This window comes from Stegostoma tigrinum, chromosome 37, assembly GCF_030684315.1.
Source record: "Stegostoma tigrinum isolate sSteTig4 chromosome 37, sSteTig4.hap1, whole genome shotgun sequence".
NCBI lineage: Eukaryota > Metazoa > Chordata > Chondrichthyes > Orectolobiformes > Stegostomatidae > Stegostoma > Stegostoma tigrinum.
The window spans coordinates 24,961,122-24,972,784 of record NC_081390.1 but is presented as its reverse complement, the minus strand read 5'-3'; the positions used below and the strand labels follow the sequence as shown (position 1 = coordinate 24,972,784).

Below are 11,663 nucleotides of genomic sequence, written 5' to 3'. Positions count from 1 at the left end.
GGTGAGTAAGAGCTTACATTTATATAACGCCTTTCTACACAGGACAACTTTTTGAGGTGCTTGACAGGTGGGCTATCAAATAAAACACAGTGTGCCAGATTTTCCAAGGGCAGAGGAAAGTGTGGAATTTGTCCTGGTGTATTTTGGTAGGTGCAATAAGACTAGCAGTTGTAATTATTCCATACAATTTCTAATATCTTAGAGCTCTTTTAAAATTCATTCACCAAATGAGAGCATTGCTGTCTAGGCCAACAGTTATTGCCCATTCTTAATTACCCAGAGGGTAAAAGTCAATCCCATTGCTGTGGATCTGAAGTCATACATAAGCCAGACAGGTTTGCCCCCTGAAGGTCAGCAATAGTTTTATAGTCCCCCTTCCAGACATGTGTTGAATTCAACACACACCATCTGCCATGGACAGGATTTGAAACCAGGTTTCTAGAACATTACATAGGTCTCTGAATTAACAGTCCAGCATCAATACCACTTGGCTAATGTCTTCCCACTGTGCATGTTCAGAGGCTCAGTCTGGATGAGAATGGCTCCTTGTATATAATGAGGAGACTTTCTCCTGGGTTTTCTTGCTTTTCTAAAGGTAAGGATATCAAAATCATGGGGAAAATACACCACCTTTAAGCTTGTTGACTTATGCCAGTTCCATGATAGGTTGACAAATCCCTCTGCATTTTCACCCCTTACATATCCTCTTCCAGTCTCACAGCATGCTGAGATCTCTGCACTCCTCCAACTCTGACTTCTGCATGTCGCTGATTATGGCAGCTGTCATTCAGATGCTTAAATTCTGGAATTCTATTTCCAAGTCTGTTTGCCTCTGTCTGTCTCTCTTCTCCCTTCTACCCTGTCTCCATATTTTACGATGGTTCTGATAACTTATCTGTTTGATCATGTGTTCTGACATTATGTGTGCGGTGTTAAAATTTGGTGCATGACCCTCATGTGAAGCTCATTGGGAGCATTTTACTGTTTTTAAAGGTGCTATGTGAATGCACATTTTTGTTGCTGTTGCAAATGATATTGAAGTACAATTTAGCCACAGTGTAATAAAAAGAATTCAGAAGCTTGGTTTTCTGTCTACAATACAGAGCCAATACTAAAATACTTTGAGTGTTAATGGTTGAATTTTTAATGCAGACAAGTGAAATTCCTTTGTCTGCTTTACTAAGGAAGGCAGAAAACCAATGAGAATGAATGGGTTTATGATGTAATACAAATCTTGATGGATCACTGTTGAAACCATAGGAATTCTCTCATTGTTCACTGTGACGTTATGAAATCGAGCTTCTTCATCTGGTACATCCTTCCTGAAGACAGCAAATGATACCAAGATGGAATAAGAAACAGAAAACTGAGAGCCTGATAAGATCCCAAAGCCCTGATTCGAAGAAGACCCAAGGGAATTCTCCCCAATGCTGGGGCTGTGACTTCGTCCTTGAGCATCACCAAAAGCAGTGCTACTTGCGAGATCCTGCTGTGCACATGCTGTCTCCTCTCTTCAAAGCAGTGGCCACACCTTAGGCAGGACATCATTGACTGGGATGTGGTTGTGTTGAAGTTGGGATACATACTGCATAAATGCAAAATTCTTTGCATTGCTAGTTGCTCTCTGCCTCAGAAAAATTGATTAATGTCAGAGCATTGACTGAAGCTGGGCCCTCACTGATGTCAGTGGGCTAGAGGGATGGGACAGCTTCTGTTTTTCTTATATTGCTACATGGGATGCAGGTATCACTAGCTGGGCCAGTATTTATTGCCGACCCATACTTATCCAGGGGACAGTTACAGTCAAGCACATTGTTGTAGGTTTGGAGTCATATGTAGGTCAGACTAGAAAAACCCGAAAGGGAAAATGAACCATGTGGGTTTTTAATGACAATGGACACTATTAGATCAGCTCTTAATGTCAGATTTTTACTTAATTCAAATCCCACTAATTGTTTCATTGAGATTTGAACCGTACCCCAGAGTTCCTGATTTAAAAAAAACAATTTATTCACAGAATGTGGGCATCATTGGCTGGGCCAGCATTTGTAATCTAGAAGTTTCCTTCCCATTTGTGAACTAGATGGGGTTTTCCTGTCAACAGTTTCAAGGCCAATCATAAACTCTTAATTCCTGTTTTTCTATTGAATCCAAATTCCACCATCTGTGGTGGTGGGATTTGAACTGGAAGCCCTAGAACATTGCCTGCGTCTCTGAATTAATAGCCTTACTGATAATATCACAAAGCCATCATGTCCATATAATTATGAGTGCAGTAATATTACCAAGGCATCATTATCACTTCATTTTAGTCCTTTAAAGATAAATTACTTATTCACATGTTGTTACACAGTTCCCTACTTAACCATCTAATTCAGAAAGAAAGAGCTTATGCAGAATCCCTATTGTGTGGAAAAGGACTATTTGGCCCACTGAACAGCATCCCACTTTCATGACTCCATGCTTACCATGACTAATCCACATAGCCTGCATTTCTTTTGGACTGTGGGAAGAAACTGGAGTACACCCACACAGAGGGAGAACATGCAAACACTACACTGACAGCCTGAGGCGAGAATTGAACCTGGGTCCCATGGTGCTCTGAGGCATTAGTACTAACCACTATGCCACTGTGCTGCCTGTTCCACCCTCTTAATTTGGTGCCTTTTTGCACTCTCAGGGCATTGAAGAGCACTTTGAGTGGAATCTATGCAGCCCCTGAATGATACAAGCAATGGCGAGAAATGTGGGAGAATTGGATGAAATGTTGAGTAGGGACCTCTCAATGCTGAGAGTGAAAAGGTGTATTTCAGAACTAAGTTCCAGATGTTGAGATGAGATTCTCAACAAAGAGCAGCAAGAGACCTACCAACATGAGATATCACTCACTATTACTCTCACCCTTACTGAATCCCACCTCAATATGCAGGTTCCCATTCTCCCATTCCGCAGATAGAAATCCAACAGCAGCCGTTCCCTGTGTTCCATTCGCTACAGAATTGTGGTTCATAACTGCCTTCTCGAGGGAATGACATTTGCCTCTCCATCTCTGTAATTACACTTCCCGACAACCCACTGCAATCTTTGTGCTTTTGAAATTCTCGCCTCTGAAGCATAATGCAGCGTATGGGGAAATAAAAGCAGGAGGTGGCCATTCAGCCCTGAGCTTGCTGTGTCATCAGACTAGAGCATGGCTGATCATCCACCTCGACATCACTTTCCTAACTCTTCACATGTCTTTAAGATCTATAAATCTGCTCATCTCTGTCATGAATATGCTCAACAATCAAACTTCCAAAGCCTCCTGGGGTAAAGATTTCAAAAGATTCACCAACCATTGACTGAAGACATTCTTCTCAATTTAAGTCCTAAATGGTCTACCCTTTATGCCCTGGCTGCTGAGTCTCCTCCTACCTAATTTAGTTAGAAAAAGCACTCATCTTGCATGCATCCTGCCAACTCCTGTAATAATTTTCTACGTTCAAAAGTTTGAGCATCTCATCCTTTGTTTTAATCACTCCAGCACTGGTGGCTGAGCTGCTAAGCTCCGGATATCCTCCCAAAACCTCTTTGCTTCTCTTTCCCGCTTTTAGATTCTCCAAACAGTGACCTGCTTGACTGTGGATTTAGTCACTTCTTTGAATAGCCTCCAGGTCCAAAATGTTGTTTGATAAAGTCTCTGTGAAGGGATCAGTTCTTGCTTAGGAGATAGTAAAAACTGCAGATGCTGGAGAATCTGAGATAACAAGGTGTAGAGCTGGATGAACACAGCAGGCAAAGCAGCATCAGAGGAGCAGGAAGGCTGATGTTTCGGGCCTAGAATCTTCTTCAGAAAAAGGGTCTAGGCCCAAAACATCAGTTCTTGCTTTGAGTCTGCTGTATCACTTCGGTGTAGGCTGAATTGCTGGTTTTGTAATGCTAACTATGTGGATTCTATTCAAAGGCTGAGGTTATAGTGAAGGACTGTCCTTTTCAACTGCTTCCCTCACTTGGAGTGTGGCGACCCTCACGTTAAACCACAGACAGTTGCTTTTCTAATGAGAGAGTAGCCCCAGCTTTCTCAAACCTAAAAGTGACACTCCCTCACCTTCAGTAAGTGCTGCAAACTCATTATTGACACTTTAGCATACAGAATATCAATTACTGCTTTCTATCTGCAGTTTTTCCATTCTCCTTCATGTCCTAATAGCACATGCATATTGACAGCAAATTGCATTATCATATCCATTGTTGTTAACCCATTCATTTCCCATTGCACTGCACTGGGTTCCTCACCCCTGCTCCTGTGTGAGACTGCCTTTGTGTATCACAGGAGTGATACACTTCTGACATCAACTTCAAATCTAACTTTTCACTATATTGAACAAAGCAGTTGGACGGTTTGTTAGCTGTGTTTGGACGTCTTTCGCTCAGTCACATGGCAATCGGGTTGTTTCCAGCCAGAGTCAGTCAGGAATTCAGTCCGAGGTGATACATTTATAACTTGTTCTGCTGGAACTGCTGTCTTTTGGACGAGGTGTGAATCTGACACCCCGTCTGCTCTGTCGGTCAGCTGGGATTCCACATCACTCTTGAAGGACAATATTCTGCTGCAATCAGATAAAAGTGAAATTCAGCGAGTACTGGAGATCTGAAATAACAACTTGCCTGGTCTGTGGAAAGAGAAACAGAGTTGACATTGTTACAACCAGACAGGAAAGGAAGATTTGGCTCCCCTCTTTCTAACCCCCATAGTTGGCTGTACAAGGGTTTCAAATTTTTTTCATCCCGCAGCTCAATCACAATTCAGTTTACATGAACGCTCACTCATTGAAAAATTAAGGAATCAATTAAAAGGTTTCTTGAATGACAGAAAGAGGAATTTTATGACTTACTAAGGAAAATAATAAAACATGATATCAAACACAGGTGTAAAGTTTTAAAAGGGAAAGTTTGTATTTCAAAAAGGAAGATCAAAACTATGCAGTTTTAAAAAGTCCTCAGAGCACTCGTGTTAAAAAAGAACTAGAAGCAGACATGGGCCATTCAGCCCTTCAAATCTACTCTTCCATTCAATGTGATCAGGACTGATCCCCATGCCTGTTGATGCCTTTAAAATCTAATTTTTATCTTCTCTTTGTTGAATATATACAGTGACTTTGCCTCAGCAACTTCCGGTGGAAGAGAATTCAGCAGGATCAATATCCGTTGAGTGAAGAAACGTGTCCTCATCTCAGTCCTAAATAGTCTGGATAATCTATTAGTGACTTTCGTATGAATAGCTGAAACTTCTAGAGAGGTGTAACTCAGACAGGAGATCCAAGTTTAAGTGACTGGTTTCAGTCATTTTGCAGACCTGGTGACTTCTGTTTTTGTTGTTGTTGAATATCAGTTCAGCCTGACTTCTGAGGAAGAGTCATTAAAGTAAGAACCTCTATTTCTCTCTGCACAGATAATCCGCTGCTATTCTGCAGCATTTTCTGCTTTTATTTCAGAATAGGTCTTGGATGACCATCACAGCCATCCTGAAACATTGTCTTGTTTTCTTTTTAGGGAATTTTAATCCATCAGAAGTCTCTGATCTTTAAAAAAACTCAGATGACAGGAATTGAAAATTGATCATCCACTTTTACAACAATCATTATGACATTTCAAATCATGTACAACTCTCCTTCTCAACTGACGTAACATATGAATGATATGGGTTTTCTGCTATTGAAAGTGGGAAAGAATAATAGAACAGACGATCTGGGATTAGGTAGAGGGTGGTCGAGATTAAGTGTCATGGAACTAAAGGCAAGGGAGTGATAATGATTCTGGTAAAAGGCACCAAGATTCTGGTCGTTTGCGATATTAATTTTCACCACCTTGGTCTCATGCTCACAATTCAGTCTTTGAATTCCGACATTGCTACACATTATTGGAGCATGCGGTACCTTTGATTAGTCTGTTTACAGCCTGTGTGCTCAATGTTGAGTTTCATCATTTCAGAACTTAAACTTTGTTCCCATTTTTCAAACTTTTTTGATCATGTGTCAGTTTGAACCTGGTTTTCATGATTTTCCTCTCGGACAAAGCTGTTCATGATTCAGTGATAATGGGAACTGCAGATGCTGAAGAATCCAAGATAACAAAGTGTGGAGCTGGATGAACACAGCAGGCCAAGCAGCATCTCAGGAGCACAAAAGCTGACGTTTCGGGTCTAGACACTTCATCAGGGAAGACGGACAGGCCAAGGAGGCGGGATGAGGTGGTAGGTAGGAAATGAAGGTGCGGCTTGAGGTGGGAGGAAGGGATGGGTGAGAGGAAGAACAGGTTAGGGAAGCAAAGACAGGCTGCGCTGGTTTTGTGATGCAGTGGGGGGAGGGGCAGAAACTGGCAGGTTTTGGGATGCAGTGGGGGAAGGGGAGATTTTGAAGCTTGTGAAGTCCACATTGATACCATTGGGCTGCAGGGTTCCCAAGCGGAATATGAGTTGCTGTTCTTGCAACCTTCGGGTGGCATCATTGTGGCACTGCAGGAGGCCCATGATGGACATGTCGTCTGAGGAATGGGAGGGGGAGTTGAAATGGTGTTCATGATTCATTGTTTTCTGTGGCATGGCAGACGCTGGGGGGAGACTTGATATAAGTCTATAAAATTATGAGATGCATAGATAGGGTTAATCTTTTTGCCAGAGTTGCAATTTCTAAAACCAGGGGATATGCATTTAGTGTGAAAGGGGGAAAGTTCAAAGGAGATGTGAAGGGCATGTTTTTTGACAAAGAGAGTGGTAGGAATCTGGAATGTGCTCCATGGGTGGTGGGGGAGGCAGATACGATAGGGGAATTTAAAGGCCTTTTAGATAAGCACGTGAACATGCAAGGAATGGAGGATACGGACCAAGGTCAAGCAGAAGGGATTAGATTAATTTGGCTCATGTTTGACGCAACAGCATGGGCTGAAGGGCCTGTTCCTGTGTTATACAGTCCTATGTTCTATTCAATCAGTTACACTCATACTGGCCAAAGCCATTGTCTCTTCACTAAGTCCATTACTACTGCCTTCACATTTTGTTTTGTGACATAATTAACTGCTTATTGAAATAACTTGAGGAGCATGTAAAATGATTGGAGTCTTATTTAGTGTGCTGCACTGAATCCTTTAAGCAAGGTAGAAACAGGTCAACCCTCATTGGGCCAATCTCTGTACGAGCCTCTGTATGACACAATAGAAGATTTGTTGAAAGGGCTCAATGAGCTATAAGTGCATTTGCAACAAAAGACAATCCACCATAAATATGCAATAGGCCCAGATACCAGTTGAAAATGGTGTCACCTGATAGCTTTAAATTTCTGTCACTGCAGAGAGAAGTTCTTCTGTGTGTGATGAAATCAAACAAAACTATTTTCACCATGGTTTTATTAATTAGTTGCATATGTAGAGAAATAGAAAATTTCCTTTCTCTCAACTATCTCTTTCAAACATTTTCAATATTCCCTCAATTGTTCAGACCAGGGACGATCCCCGAGCATGCTCTAAAATTATTTCTCCTTCTTCTGGTTATTCCAATCTGTTGGAAATATTATTCTGTGTTGTTCATGAGATGAACAATGTGTTGAGTAAAAAGATATTATATTCTGATCTGCAATTAATTACTGAGCTTTTCATTGTCAGTCAGTAGTTGCTGCAATAGTCTCCCCTGCCACAAACCAACAGATTAATTATCAACCGCCTCCAATAACTGTGTAGAGACCATGATGAGAAAGGGAGCTGTTTAACAGTGTGGCAGACAAGTGATCTGGGGTTTGCTGTGGTTCAGTGGGGGACAGAAATGGTGGCATGGTGATAATACAACTGGGCTAGTAGTCCTGATTCCCCAGCCCAATGTTTCAGGAATATGGGTTTAATTCACCATCACAGCAGGAATTTAAATTCAATTAATGTATTCAACTCACGAAGAGAAAAATTCTAATGGTGACCATGAAACAATCACTGCCATCCTAAAACCTGCTCTGGTTCACTAATCTCCTGTAGAGAATCTATCTGCTGTTGTTATCTCAACAGGCCGACATACGACTCCAGATCCATAGCAATGGGGTTGGTTTGTAACCAATCTTGCCATGTTATCCTCGTTGATGACCAAATTTAAGTAAATTAGGTGGTATTCATTACTCAGACAGTCATTAATTGGAGTCACACCCCAGAGCACAGGCTAACATTCCATTGCAGCACTGAAGGGGTGCTGCACTGTCTGAGGTAATCCTTCAGCTGACATGTTGAGCAAAGACCCTTTTCATCTCAGGAGGAGGATGCCATAACTGCTTCTTTTTAAATATTCATTTGTGGGATGTGGGTGTCGCTGGGCCAGCATTTCTTGCCCTTCTTTAGTTGCCCCTTGAGAAGATGATGGTGAGCTGCCTTCTTGAATCGCTGCACTACATCTGCAGTGGATTGACCCACAATGCCAGTAGGGAGGGAATTTCAGGATTTTGACCCAGCGACAGTGAAGGAACGGCAATGTATTTCTAAGTCAGCATGGTTTGTGGCTTGGAGGGGAACTTGCAGGGGGTGGTGTTCCTCTGTATCTGTTGCCCTTGTCCTTCTAGTTGGAAGTGATCATGGGTTTGGAAGGTGCTGTCTGAGAATCTTTGGTGAATTTCTGCAGTGCATCTTGAGGATAGTACACACCGCTGTGGCTGATTGTCGGTGGCAGAGAGAGTGAATAGCACTATATCCACAATCAGGCTGCTTTATCTTGGATGGTGTCTAGCTTTCTGTGTATTTTTGGGGCTGCGCTCATCCAGGCAGGTGGGACATATTCCATCATGCTCCTGACTTGTGCTTCATCGATGGTGGACAGCCTTTGAAGAGTCAGGGGGTGAGTTTCTTGCCACAGTATTCCCAGCTTCTGACCTGCTCTTGTAGCCACTGTGTTTATGTGGTGAGTCCAGTTGAGTTTACGGTCAATGATAACGCCCAGGGATGTTGATAATGAGGGATTCAAAGACAGTTGAATGACTAGGGGAGGTGTTAGATTATCTCTTATTCATGATGGTCATAGCCTGGTTTTTGTGTGGCACGGTGGCTCAGTCGTTTGCACTGCTGTCTCATAACACCAGGGACCTGGGTTCAATTCCATCCTCGGGCAACTGTCTGTGTGGAGTTTGCACATTCTCCCCGTGTCTGCGTCGGTTTCCTTTGGGTGGTCCAGTTTCCTCCCATAGTCCAAAGATGTGCAGGCTACATGGATTGGCCACGCTAAATTGCTTGGAGTGTTCAGGGATGTGTAGCTTAGGTGGGTTATGGGGGCTGTATCTGGGTGGGATGCTCCAAAGATCAGTGTGGACCTGTTGGGCCGAAGGGCCTGTTTTCACACTGTAGGGATTCTATGCATGTTACTTTCCAGTTGTCAGTCCAGACCTGGGTATTATCCAGATCTTGTTGCATTTGAACATGGAGTGCTTCAGCATCTCAGGGGCTGTGAATGGTATGACTCCAACCACTGGAGACTTTTCCCCTGATACCACACTGTTTCCATGTTTGAACCAAGGCTGTAATAAGGTCAGGAGTTGAATGGCCCTGGCATAACCCAGTCCTGAGGAAGGGTTACCAGACCCAAAACTTTAACTCTGTTTTTGTACCTCCACGGATGCAGACCTGCTGAACATTTCCAGCAGAGATAATGGGAACTGCAGATGATGGAGAATCCGAGATAACAAAGTGTGGAGCTGGATGAGCACAGCAGGCCAAGCAGCATCTTAGGAGCACAAAAGCTGACGTTTCGGGCCTAGACCCTTCATCAGAAAGGGGTAAGGGGAGAGGATTCTGAAATAAACAGGGAGAGAGGGGGAGGCGGACCGAAGATGGATAGAGGAGAAGATAGGTGGAGAGGAGAGTATAAGAGGGGAGGTAGGGAGGGGATAGGTCAGTCCTGGGAGCACAGACAAGTCAAGGAGGCGGGATGAGGTTAGTAGGTGGGAAATGGAGGTGCGGCTTGAGGTGGGAGGAGGGGATAGGTGAGAGGAAGAGCAGGTTAGGGAGGCAGAGACAGGCTGGGCTGGTTTTGGGATGCTGTGGGGGAACGGGATGAGCTGGGCTGGATTTGGGATGCATTGGGGGAAGGGGAGATTTTGAAGCTTGTGAAGTCCCAGCAACTTTGTTTTTGTTTCTGGCAGAACCCAAACTGGGCGTCACTGAGCAGGTTATTGCTGAGCAGGTGCTGCTTGATAGCACTGTTACTGACACCTTCCATCACTTTACTGATGATCGAGAGGAGGCTGATGGGCTGGTAGTTGGCCGGGTTGGATTCATCCTGCTTTTTGTGTACAGGATATACTTGACCAATTTTCCACATTGTCACGTAGATACCAGTGTTGTAACTGAACTGGAACAGCTTGGCTCGGGGAACGGCAAGTTCTGGAGCACAAGTCTTCAGTACTATTGCTGGAATGTTGTCAGGGCCCATAGCCTTTGCAGTGTCCAGTGTCTCCAATCGTTTCTTGATATCACGTGGAGTGAATTGAACTGGCTGAAGACTGGTATCTGTGATGCTGGGGGCCACTGGAGAAGGCCGAGATGGATCATCCACTCAGCATGTCTGGCTGAAGATTGCTGCGAAAGCTCCAGCCTTATCTTTTGCACTGATATGCTGGGCTCTTCCATCATTAAGGATGGGGATATTTGTGGAGCCCCCTCCTCCAGTGAGTTGTTTAATTTTCCACCACCGTTCGTGACTGGATGTGGTAGGACTGCAGGGCTTAGATCGGATCCATTGGTTGTGGGATCACTTAGCTCTGTCTATCACTTGCTACTATCGCTGTTTGCTGTGGAAGCAGGCCTGTTTGGAGGCTTCACTAGGTTGGTGCCTCATCTTCAGGTATGCCTGGTCCTGGCATGCCCTCGTGCACACTTCATTGAACCAGGGTTGATCCCCTGACTTGATGGTAATGGTTGAGTGGGGGATATGCTGGGCCATGAGGTTACAGATTGTGCTGGAGTACAATTCTGCTGCTGTTGATGGCCCACAGCGCCTCATGGATGCCCAGTCTTGAGTTGTTGGATATGTTCAAAGCCTGTCCCAGTTAGTACGGTGGTCGTGTCACACGACAAGATGGAGATTATTCTCAATGTGAAGGCAACACTTTGTCTCCACAAGGACAGTGCGATGGTCACTCTTACTGACACTGTCATGGATAGGTGCACCTGCAGCTGGCAGATTGGTAAGGATGAGGTCAAGTATGTTTTTCCCTCGTGTTGGTTCCCTCACCACCTTTTGCAGACCCAGAAGGAAAACAATCCCAGTCGACGTCTATTCCTCCAATCTCCAATGAGATGACCTCATTATTACCACATCCTGCAGTATTGCAGCTTGCTGTGCACCAGTAGGCTGTTACACTTCCTACATTGCAACAACAACCACACTTCAAAAGTACCTCGGAACATCCTGAGGTTATGAAAGGTGCTATAGCAATGCAAGTCTGCTTTTTCAGATTGCAGTCACACATTCCTCCCAATCTTTATTCTATTGCAACATCAGTGAGGCTGGGATTCATGTCTCTTGTTTTTATTACATTCTGTTTAGATGTTGGCCTTGAGCACGAAGGGCACGTTAACTGTGCGGGTTGTTTCTGCAATCTCAGTAAACAGCTGCAATTGTTTCTAATGTACTGTGGGAAACTTCAGGATTTCACTGCAGGTAATTT

General features: G+C 43.8%; 1 long non-coding RNA gene across 2 annotated transcripts in view; it reads right to left on the bottom strand.

The window, feature by feature from the left end:
* Positions 1–1,284: 1,284 nt before the first annotated feature.
* Positions 1,285–11,663, bottom strand: part of LOC125467610 (uncharacterized) — a 31,691-nt gene continuing 21,312 nt past the window's right edge. Inside the window, exon 3 of one of the 2 annotated variants that reach the window (XR_009443006.1) lies at positions 1,285–4,652. This is a non-coding gene — a long non-coding RNA (uncharacterized LOC125467610). The remainder of the gene's footprint in view (positions 4,653–11,663) is intronic. The other variant, XR_007250668.2, reaches the window with a different exon arrangement.